The sequence below is a fragment of the Grammomys surdaster genome, unplaced genomic scaffold (genome assembly GCF_004785775.1).
Source record: "Grammomys surdaster isolate TR1022 unplaced genomic scaffold, NIH_TR_1.0 125985, whole genome shotgun sequence".
Taxonomy (NCBI): Eukaryota; Metazoa; Chordata; class Mammalia; order Rodentia; family Muridae; genus Grammomys; species Grammomys surdaster.
Window position 1 is genome coordinate 1,674,388 of NW_021620801.1, and position 11,419 is coordinate 1,685,806.

At 37.9% G+C, this 11,419-nt stretch overlaps 1 protein-coding gene and 2 non-coding genes across 3 annotated transcripts in view; all 3 read left to right on the forward strand.

The window, feature by feature from the left end:
- Positions 1 to 11,419, forward strand: part of Gtf2f2 (general transcription factor IIF subunit 2) — a 115,120-nt gene that overhangs the window by 34,581 nt on the left and 69,120 nt on the right. The gene's annotated exons all lie outside the window — the stretch shown is intronic.
- On the forward strand, positions 5,260 to 5,392 carry LOC114609897. Its single transcript, XR_003709605.1, has one exon. It is a non-coding gene; the product is annotated as a small nucleolar RNA SNORA5 (small nucleolar RNA).
- Positions 6,575 to 6,689, forward strand: LOC114609894. Its single transcript, XR_003709603.1, has one exon. It is a non-coding gene; the product is annotated as a small nucleolar RNA SNORA5 (small nucleolar RNA).

Consider the following 11,419-nt stretch of genomic DNA (forward strand, 5'->3'; position numbering starts at 1 on the left):
GTGTGTGTGTGTGTGTGTGTGTGTGTTGTGGGGGGCAGGTCAGAAGCAAGAGAGCCACTTCTCTCCTTGTGGGTCCTTGGGATTGAATTTAGGTCCTGGTGGTGAGTGCCTTCCTGGCTAAGCCATCTACCAGTACTACTTTGATTTGTTTGTTTTTGTTTTGTTGAGACAAGGTCTCAGTATGTAGCCTTAACTGGCTTGGTACAGCCAAGGCTGGCCTCAAACCCTCAGACATCTAACTGCCTCTGCCTCGCAAAAGCTAGGATTAAAGGTGTGGGCCACCACATTCAACTCCTCCTGTGCTTTTTAACTATAGATCTGTACTAATACTCTGCATATCCTCCGCAGCTTCACCTCCCTTCTGATGTACATTACGTTTGACATCTTCAGGCCTAGGTTTTACATGGATACAGGTGTTGTTTAGAAATAGTACAATACTAAAAAATACCAGACTTCAGAAACACTGTGTTAAGGCAGACCAGAGACTTGCACTAGCAACATATATTTTCTTTTTAAATAAATATGATAGGAGTTAGCTCATGGAAACACGTAGACTGGTAAATTTATCATTTAATTTGGGGCTTCAATTAATTTTTTTCTCTAACTTAACAACTTTTAAGTCTGACTTGACTTAGAAGCAAGTGAAAGTATTTGTGGAAAGTGAATGTCATTTGAATCAGTGATGCAGGTAATTTATTTGAATTATTTTCATAAGTTTTTTATTTTTGAAATCATTTCTACCAAGTGACATTTTTTTCTAAGTTAATGAGGTGCTTTGCACATGGACTATTTCCCCCTTGCAAAGGCCTTTTTGAATGAATTATACTCTAGTAGATTCTGTAGCTTTGATGTTATCATTTCAGAAAGCTGGAGAATATAGATAATCTAAGTACATGACCACCTGGGAGTTGGCGTTCCAGAACTCATCCAGTTTGGAACGCATCCAGGTGACTAGTTTTGAGATTATACTGACCGCTTATGGAAGAAGAATAAAAGGGGGTGTGCATAAAAGGACTCGGCTATCCCTAAATATTCTGAAGAAGCATGGTTTCTGTTTCCAGTGTATGTAGAGGATGGAAAAGAAGAGATGGAGTTTAGTGGAAGCAAAAGAGGAAAAAACAAAACAACAAAACAACCCGCTAAAACAACAGAATTATATTGATTGAGTGAGAAAGGGTTCCAGGAGCTAGAAGCCCTACACAGTGAGTCCAGCTGCTCTGCCTCCTGCTTTGCACTCTTCTGATAAGAAACATGGTGCTCATGAAAAGACTGAGTTCCCTGGACATGCGTGGGGAATGCAGTAGATTGGTATTTCACAGATTAGGACTTGATGCGGTGGTGCCAACATCTCCAAATACTAAGGAGTAAAGGTTTGGGGAAAGAGAAATAAATAACATTTAGCGCTTGGTTCCTCAGACACATGCTATGATTGGGGGTTACCACTTTCTTACAACAAACCAACCCAGTGTTAACTTTTGAAGTTAGCCGGCACGCAGCTACAGATATCATCCTGTACAATAGGGTACATCTTATTGTTTCTTCTGAAGATTGAAGAATGTTTCTGACATTTGTGGGCAAAGTGTGCAACAATAAATGATTGTCTTTGTTCATTCTGGTAGTCTGTTTTACAGGATTGTATCTTGGCATTTATTCAGGCAGTGCACAATACCCCAGTTACGATAGCTCTGGAATATATGTGACTCTAAAATTGCTTTAAGTACCTTTGCAAAAGTGTTTACATTTATGATAATTATTCATAGTTACTCGTTAGTGGAAGTAATAGCTTTAAGTATTTATAATTTACTTTAGGTCCTTACAGTTGTGATAACTACTAGCCTTCATTGGAGCTAATTTGAGTTGGTATATTGATATATTGTCTGATTGACTACTGTTTAGTGTTACTTGGCTATAGTGACATTTTATAAGTAGTAAGAATCAGATTCTATCAGCTTTAAATCCAATAAGGTCATATATAAGTGGCAAACTTTCATTTTAAAGCACTTTGCTTTGTTTTGGTGGTTATTGCAGAGCTGTGTAAGCTAGTCAACCAACCAGATTTATTTGAGTCATTGGCTATATTATTTTTGTAGAAACATAGGTCACTTTATGAAACTGATTTCATAATACTGTTAATATTTTGTAAGCTTGCAACTTATAGTTTTCTTTTTACATAGAAAATAAAAATATAGTACAGAGAATATTTATAAACCCTTCACTTTCAGTCATAACTCAGCCTTCACATACTACTAATAAATGGCTAGTTGTTAATGATTTACCTCTTTCATATCTGCCTTGTCTGGTTTATGTAAAAGCAAATCCAGGTCCCATCACCTCATAGTAATTACTTTAGTCCAGGGTCCCTCTCCCATGGGGATTTCTCTTCTCTGAGCCATTCCAAAGAGTAATATATATGGATAATTAGCTCTAGAGTGAAAGCTTCCTGGTTTTGAATTTCTTTGTTTCTCATAATCCAATCACATTGATAAGTGAATTTGGCATTACTTTGTGGTCTTATAAAGAAAAAAGTACATTTACATTATGTTACTTTTTTATATTGTAGTTTTATTTAATTATAATTCACATCTCACAGGATACAGTTTGCTAGTTTTAGTATATTTACAGTTCTGTACACCATCACAACATTCCATTTTGGACCATTTTAATATAATTAGCAGTTGTCCATTGATCCACTCCAGTCTCTACTGCTGCTATCTGTACTATAGTAATCTATTCAGGGAGCTTTGTATACAGAGAATCATAAAGTATTTAACTATTGTGATCGGCATTTGTATTAGTTACTCTTCTGTCGCTGTGATAAATACTGAGTTAGGGAAGAGTTCTAGTGGCCTGTGGTTCTAGAGGGACAGTCTTTCACCAGCTTTCACACATGGACGTCTCTTGACATAGGACACATTTTTTTAAAAGAAGGCTTTTGAGATTTCTCTTTGATACTTTACAGTCTCAGGTTATGTTTTGTGATTACATTACTCCTTTAACTTGCCTAGGATTTTTGAACTTTGTGCCTAGTGATTGCTGTTTTTTTTCAATCATAGGACATTTTCAGATATCCCTTTAAGTGTTGACTCTCCTATCCTTTTCTTCTTCCCTCTGAAATCCTGACTGAACACATGTTTTGAGCAGATGCTCAGCTGTTCGATTATATTTTTTGCATCTCTATTCTGGTCTTCCTTCCTTCCTTCCTTCCTTCCTTCCTTCCTTCCTTCCTTCCTTCCTTCCTTCCTTTCTTGTGTTCTTCCTTTCATTCTTCCTTTCTGTTTTCCCCTTCATGCTGTACATGCTCTGCAATATTTATTTTTCCATGTTCTAGCTCACTGGATGGTGATTTTTTAAATTGTGTCTAGTCAGATATTAAACATATCCAGTGACGTTTAAATTCTAACTGCTGTGCTTTTGAATTTCTAGCTGTCCTAGCTGATTTACTGTATTCCTCACAGCACAGGTATTTAATTCATAGTCAGTACTGGAGAATTCCGATCTGTGACATCAACATTCTTTCCTCCAGAGAGACTCTTGGGATCGTTACCAGTTCTCACCACTATTTTAGCAGTTTATTGCTGGGTAAGGAAACACCCTAAAATGGAGCTTAAAATAATGATGTAGCGTTCCCACAGGTGTGTTGGCATCGGCCAGGCTGGGCAGTGTTTCACAGCTGATATCAGTGAGAGGTTCATGCATCTGCACCCAGCTGCAGGCTGGCTGTGGCACTGCTTCTGACTTGCTTCACTGACAGTGTTGCAGGGGTACCTTTGTCCTCCTTTGTGCACTGCAGTACTCTCTCAGTGTGTGGTGTCTAGCCCAACATCTGTATTTAGCATCATAGGTGGGCAGGGTTCTTCAGCTGCAGTAGATTAACCACTTCTAGTCACAGGGCCAGTCCAATTTAAGAAGGAACAATCCCCCACACCCCCTTCTCCCTTTCTGTTTTCCTCCTTTTTGTTTGTGGTTACAGATTATTTATTGTAATTCCCCTCCCATTTTTATTCAAAACTCAGGGGGATTTGGTGGCTAATTATCCTATTGTCTTGGTGCCCTGTGAATTTGTGGAGTTGAACACAGTTGTACTTGTAAACTGAAGGTAGAATTAGTAACCACAGTGGCAGTTTCTTCTGCTTTAAAAAAAGATCTCGTTTTCATCATGCAGTAGTGGTCCAGGCCTTTAATCCCAACACTCTGGAGGCATAGGCAGGAGAATCTCTGAGTTCAAGGCCACTCTGGTCTACAGAGCAAGTTCTAAGATATCCAGGGCCACACAGAGGAACTTGAAAACCAATCAAACAAAAAAAAATCCTTTTGCTTTCATATTTATTGCCTTATATCCTTATGTTATTCTTCTACATATAGAATAGTAGCTTATGGTGATGTGGGCTAGAATTTTGGACAGGCAAGAGTCTTAGGCTGTGAAGACGATTTTAAATAAGTGTCTGTTGTAGATGTTTTAAAAACATGGGTCTAAAAACGGAATTTCTTTGGAATGTATCAAATTACAACAAAATGTAATAATGATCTACCTTATTGTAAGGTAAGGTTTCGTGTTTGTCCAGTTGGCACTCGTGTTAACCTTTATTCTCTGTGGTTTTGTAAAAGACTGATATGAATATATGAAGCATTGTCCAGTCTTCATTGTGACTTGCTGATTCAAGAAAAGCAAGGCGGGCCGGGCGGTGGTGGCGCACGCCTTTAATCCCAGCACTCGGGAGGCAGAGGCAGGCGGATTTCTGAGTTCGAGGCCAGCCTGGTCTACAGAGTGAGTTCCAGGACAGCCCGGGCTATACAGAGAAACCCTGTCTCAAAAAACCAAAAAAAAAAAAAAAGAAAAGCAAGGCGGTTAGAAGCCAAAGGAGCCTGGATATAAGGCCATACCTCAGCTTTTACTTGTCTTTGTTCATGTTTTCCATTTCTTAATCTCTCTAATTTCGAGATGCTTTTTATTCCTAGTGGTCTCTTTATAGATATTTATCTTTTGGGCAGCTTTAAAATAAGGCTTTTAAAATAATAGTTTATGTTTTATTTTATAGATGATTGTATATATCTAGAAGTAACTTAAAAGAGAACTCACTAACCTGGAAGTGAGTGAGTGAGTGAGTGCTTTTAAGGCCTCGCCATGTTCACTGTGTTAACTGTTTTATGTCCTAAACACATTCCAGCCATCACCCAGACCCTCTCCCCCTATTTACCACCCTCTCCCCTCTCTCCTCGCCTCCTTCTCCTTTGCCTGCATTTTGAAAACCACTCCCTGGCTGCAGTCAGTCAAATTCAGCTTCCATCCTTTCATGGTGGGAGCTGGTCCAAATGGCTGCCACAACAAGCTCTGCTGTTCATGGGCCCTATTCTCTGCATTGGGACCTAGGGATGAAGTTGACTGCAGACAAAATCAAAAACCAAAAAAACCCCAAATACTGCCAGGAGCCAGCAAATTGGCTTAGTGGGTAAATATACCAGCTGCTAAGCCTGAGGATCTGTGTTCAGCCCAGGACCTAGATGATAGAGAACTGACTCATAAACACATGCACACACATGTGCTTGTTCGTACGTGCATACACACAAACACAAGTAAATAAGTAAAATGCAGTAATAATTTTTAAAACCCTGTATAGATTTTACCATTAGGGTCCTGTTATTTTTATAGGCACAAAAAAAAATGATGTTCTCTGTTCTTGATGTTTTTATTGACACTATTGGAAGGAAATGCCTAATTGTTTGAGTCATGTACTACAATTTATTAATTTGGGAAAACTGGAGATAACAGGGTAGGCTACTAGGAAACATGGATTCCCTGACCAGAGAATCCCAGCCCCAGTCTGTGGAAGTAGCCCTTACTGTTAACTTTCTTCATGCGTTCTTCACTGTTTCTAGAAACTAACCACCTCGTTCTGTTCTTCAGCTCTCACTAGTTCATCAGCTTATATTACATTCAGTTCTCTTTTCCAGTGTTCTTGATTATTTACTGAATGTTGTGAAACAGTACTCAAAGTGCTTTATGGTTTTTGATATTGTATCCCCTTTCTTCCACCCCAGTAATCTTCATCTACCACAAAATGAAGGCATTACATGAAATGTACTATATCTCAGATCTGAGCATTCATTATCTCTGTGTGTACTTGACACAAATCCATTTCATCCCCTCATTTACTTAAATGCTCATATTCCCTGAAGGAATTTTGAGTTGTGTTTTGGAGATTAGTTTCTTTGTTATTCCCAGCTATGGTTGTTCCTTGTCAACTTAATCCAGAGATGATTCTATGTATGAATGGAAAACCTTGCTGGCCTTGCAATGTTTTTTTCCTGATTACTTTAAAAAGAGAAAGAGAAAGATTTGTTATTTTCAGAGTTTTTTAAAAATATTAATACATTTAAAATAAAAATAATTATTATTATTTATTTTGTGTATGAATTTTTTGCCTGAATGTCTGTGTGCTTTATGCATGCCTGATGCGTGCAGAGGTCAGAAGAGGATGTCATTTTTTTAGACACTTGTTTTCCTCTGCCCTTTCTCCCTTCCCTCCCTCCCCTTTCCTCATCTCCTTTGCCTGTATTTTGAAAAACACTACCTGGCTGCCAGTCAAATTCAGCTTTTCATGGTGGAGCTGGCCCAGATGGGTGCCACAGCAATCTCTGCTGTTCATGGGCCTGTGTCCCTGCATTGGGGACATTTATAACTAATAACATTTATAACTCTTGGAGCTCAAGTTATAAATGATTATGAGCAGCCATGTGAGTTTTGGGAATTGAACCTATATCCTCTACAAGAGCATCAAGTGCTCTTAACCATTTACCATCTCTCTGTACTCTTAAGGTTGTATGTATGTATGCATGCATGAATGTGTCATGTGTACATATGCCCATGCCCATGGATGTCAGAAGAGAGCATCAGTTCCTGGAGCTTGAGTTACAGGTGAGGTTATAAGATATCTGACATAGGTGGGAATTGAACTCTGGTCTGTGCAAGAGTAGCATGCACTCGTTACTGCCGAACCATCTCTCCAGTCCTGTCTATTCATATCTTTGCCTGTTTTCTTTTGCCTTCTGTAGTTGTGGCCCCAGTAGGAAATGGATTTCACACCCTCATTTTTCTTGCAGCATACTTATCAAGACAAACTGAATTCAGTTATGGTTAACTGTAGCTTCTGACATTATATTAAACTAAAGCCTGACCTGATTTAGTGAATAGAGATCCGGACCTTCCTCCAGTGTTGTCTTGACATTTGCAAACTTCATGTTCTTGGTCAGGTTTTTCACTAAGCTCTTCAGGTCTAGTGTGAAGGCAGTATTGCAGAGTGACCAAGAGCTTGGTACTTGAAGGTTGTTTGCCAGTTGTGGGGCTGGACAATCTGTCCTTATCTGTGGGTCTGTGTTCTGTAAAGTAAGAGTGCTGACATCCCCATCTACTTCAGATTGACATCTCAAGGCATCAGTGACTTAGATACATTCCCCCTCTCTGTTGGAAGTGCTAAGATGACAAGTCCTGACTGCTTTCTGGTTTTTTTTTTTTTTTTTTTTTTTTTCAGAGCTGAGGACCGAACCCAGGGCCTTGCGCTAGGCAAGCGCTCTACCACTGAGCTAAATCCCCAACCCCCTGCTTTCTGGTTTTGTGGTCATCAGCTGCCCTCTGCTATTCATTGTTAGCTTGTAGTTTCTGTTCACAGTTATAACTAGCCATCGTGTCTGCATCTTGTTAGCAATAGATGCAAGACAAGAAGGAGGCAAAGGACCCAGCCAGGCTTTCTGCTCTTTAAGTCCATATGTCCCTATGCCATTGGTAAAAACACAAGAACCTGGCCACACCCACCAGCCCTGTAACACCAGGAAATAACAGGTTTAACCTGGTACATCCCCCCCACCTTTCCAACCTCCCAACACATCAGTTACACTCCTAGCAAAGGAAGAGAAGATCGTTCTGGGAAATGATGAGCAGTATCTTCCTTAGGACTCCTTTCATACTCAGGAGAGAGATTGGTGCTTTGAAGACAATGCTTATATGGAAAAACAGAGAGGGAAATCTTATATTAGGATAAAGTTGCAGCATGTTTAAAACACTTAAAAAACCTTTTGTACATGGGGACTCTGTTGGGAGTTTTAATTTTTGACATTAGTATGAACATTTTAGGAAGAATATTAACACATATTTATCAGTTTTCTAGGAATAAAAAGTTAGCTATAAGTGATTATATTTTGTCTTAAAGAAAAGTTGATATTTACTATCTTGCTTTTATAAAGAATCAAACTATAATGACATGTTGCAAAAGGGCATATGAAAATTTTGATTTTAGTATAATTGCCAGGTTGCATCTCTTTTGAGTTAAAATTATTTTTATTGTATTTTTAAATAAAAAGCAAGAGTACAAATATTAACAAACTTTGTGATATTAGTAAGCTAAATATTTTCCTGAAATTGTTTTGTCTGCAGAATGGCTCTTTAAGCCCTTTGATTTTCTTTCTTTCTTTTTTGCTAATTCAACATGTGCCCACTTGGACCCCCACCCCCAAATGCTTGGCTTGGAGAGGGGGGAATCAAAGATGATGCTTAAATATTTACTGAAGTACCTACTACTACACCTCAGCAATGCCATGCACTTTAATGCCTCTTAGGGAATTGTATTTCCAGCACCTCCTACTTTTCTGACTTGTTCTGATTAATGCATATGCTTTTCCCAGAAGAGCAATCTTTTACAATTTTACAATGTAAAAGTACTGTCATGTACCAGGTATTGTCATGAAACTTAAAACAACCAGAACATGACCAAACTTAAAACATGACCTTTGTGCAGGAGAGAGTGGGGTGGTAATGGTTGTCTTGTTGGAATACCAATAGTTTCTGAGGGAACTTAGCTTTTCCTTACTTGGACTTTGAAATCCTCAAAACACACACACACACACACACACACACACACACACACACATACACACACACACACAGAATCCCAGCATACACCCTCACAGACACACATACACATAAGTAAAAAATATAATACAGCTTTTAAAAATAAAGTGAATTAAAAATAATTGTGCTTAGATTATTAAAATTACATAAAGGGACAGCCTTGGAGTGGTACCAGACAGTTAGTTGTTGGTTGTGGTATAGTGATGAACATACTTGCCTTCCAGAGTGAACATTGGGACTGGCTTTATTTAATACTGGCTTTATTTAATATTTGAGGTCACTATCTCATTGTCCACTGCCAAAGTTGTATATAGCACAGTTTGCTACTTCAACATTCATTGTTAGTGACTTTTTATTTCTCATATACATACTAATGCTTTTGCTCTGCAAGAAACACGCTGGGATCTCACTTTTCATACTCATAAAGTACATTGTACCAACACTCAGATCATCATCTTTTTCGCTGAGACTCAGTGGGAGAAGGAAATATAACTGGGGACCAGAAAGATGTTTTAATGTGTCTTTGTAGTTTTCAAGATAACTAAATTGTATATACTAATCTCAGTGTAGTGTTTTTTGGATGATTTGTAACAGACACACATAGGTCATGAGTTCCTAATGGTTGTGCTTTTGTTTGTTTGTTTTATTGTTTGGTAAGCTGGCCCTACTAACTTAACTATTTTTTTTTTTTAATGTTTTTCGAGACAGGGTTTCTCTATGTAGTCCTGGCTGTCCTGGAACTCACTCTGTAGACCAGGCTGGCCTTGAACTCAGAAATCCGCCTGCCTCTGCCTCCCAAGTGCTGGGATTAAAGACGTGTGCCACCACTGCCCGGCTCTAACTTAACTATTTTTTAAACGGTTTACAACACGTTAACTGTAATTAATAATGTACACTTTATAGTATTTTCATAACAAAAAGATATGTGAGGTAATATGTACCATAATTAGTTCTGTTAGCCATTCCACAGTGCTCATATATTTCAAAATATCATGTCATATGCCATATTTTTATCAACTAAAAATATAAGACTTTGTTTAAAATATTCACATGTATATGAAAAAGTAAAGAAAAATCAAAATGGTTTATCAAAATGTAATATGACAGTATTTTCAATCATAATTATTAAAAATTCACTGAATGATACACCTAAAGTAAATGTGAAATCATTTTTGTAAAACTAAATGAAATGATGAAAGATTTAAATTTAAGGAAGTATTGAGATTAAAATTATTTATTCAGCATTTCTTAAGAATTCTAAAAAAGGTTAATGAACATCTGTTACAAGGAAGTAAAATCAATGGGGTGTAATTAAGACTAAATTAATAGGCTAGCTCAGTTTTACACTTTAATGTAGAAGAGTTTGTGCTTTATATCCTGGAAGATATTAATCAAAATTACTTGTATAAAGTTGAGCCTAGCCTCAAAAAGGAATTTCTAAAAATTAGGTAGATCTTTATAGATTAAGAATTGTTTTGCACGCCGGGCGGTGGTGGTGCACGCCTTTAATGCCAGCACTTGGGAGGCAGAGGCAGGCGGATTTCTGAGTTCGAGGCCAGCCTGGTCTACAGAGTGAGTTCCAGGACAGCCAGGGCTACACAGAGAAACCCTGTCTCGAAACACCCCCCCCCCCAAAAAAAAAAAAAGAATTGTTTTGCAATGTGACCAGGTGTATTTGGATCCTGCACCAGTACAACTAGTACAGTTGAAAAAAACCTGTCATGGTGTTGTGAAGGAATACGGTAGAGTTGCCCCATTCTTTGATATCTAATAGACTTCCTATTTTGTTTTTGTTCCTTAATGTCTAATTCAGTATTTCACATACATAATACCTAAGCGATACACACATACACTTTGCACACACACATCCTGCCGCAAGTGCTGGAGATCAAACCCAGGAGGACTTGCTTATGCTAGGTAAGCCCTCTACCAGGGTCAGCCTCAACCCAAGTTGTGGACATTTTATTTTGGTAGAGGAGTTTAGTCAAATATAGAAAACTTGTAATAGCATTCAGGATACAGTTAAGTACTTGTTTGATAGAAACACTTTAGCCAATTATGTATTTTTGTCAAAAAAAGATGATTATTATTACCTCTTCACAAATGATTTCAGGTAAATTTAGATTTCATCTTAGATATACCTCTGTGCTCAGCAAATCCTTATTTAACATTTCCCCTTGTGTTTGTTGACAGAACAAATGAATTTTAATAGTAGCTTAAACAGAATGTGATTAGGAAGCCAGCTACAGAAGAAGTCCTGTGTTTTGGAGCTGTACACATACATTCACAAGTTACAAGCTGTATTGGATGGTCTGTGTTACATCTCTGCTTACGAGCTATAACCATTATGACTCAGACACTAATTTTAACCTCAGCCAGCATCTTTGTATTGTGAGGTATTTACTCATAACTCATTAAATAGGCTTAACTTTTAGATTGTTTTATCATCTGTATTTTTCCCACTGATTTTAAAATTGCTAATTAAATGTTATTTTGTTGTAAATTTTTACATAGAACTAG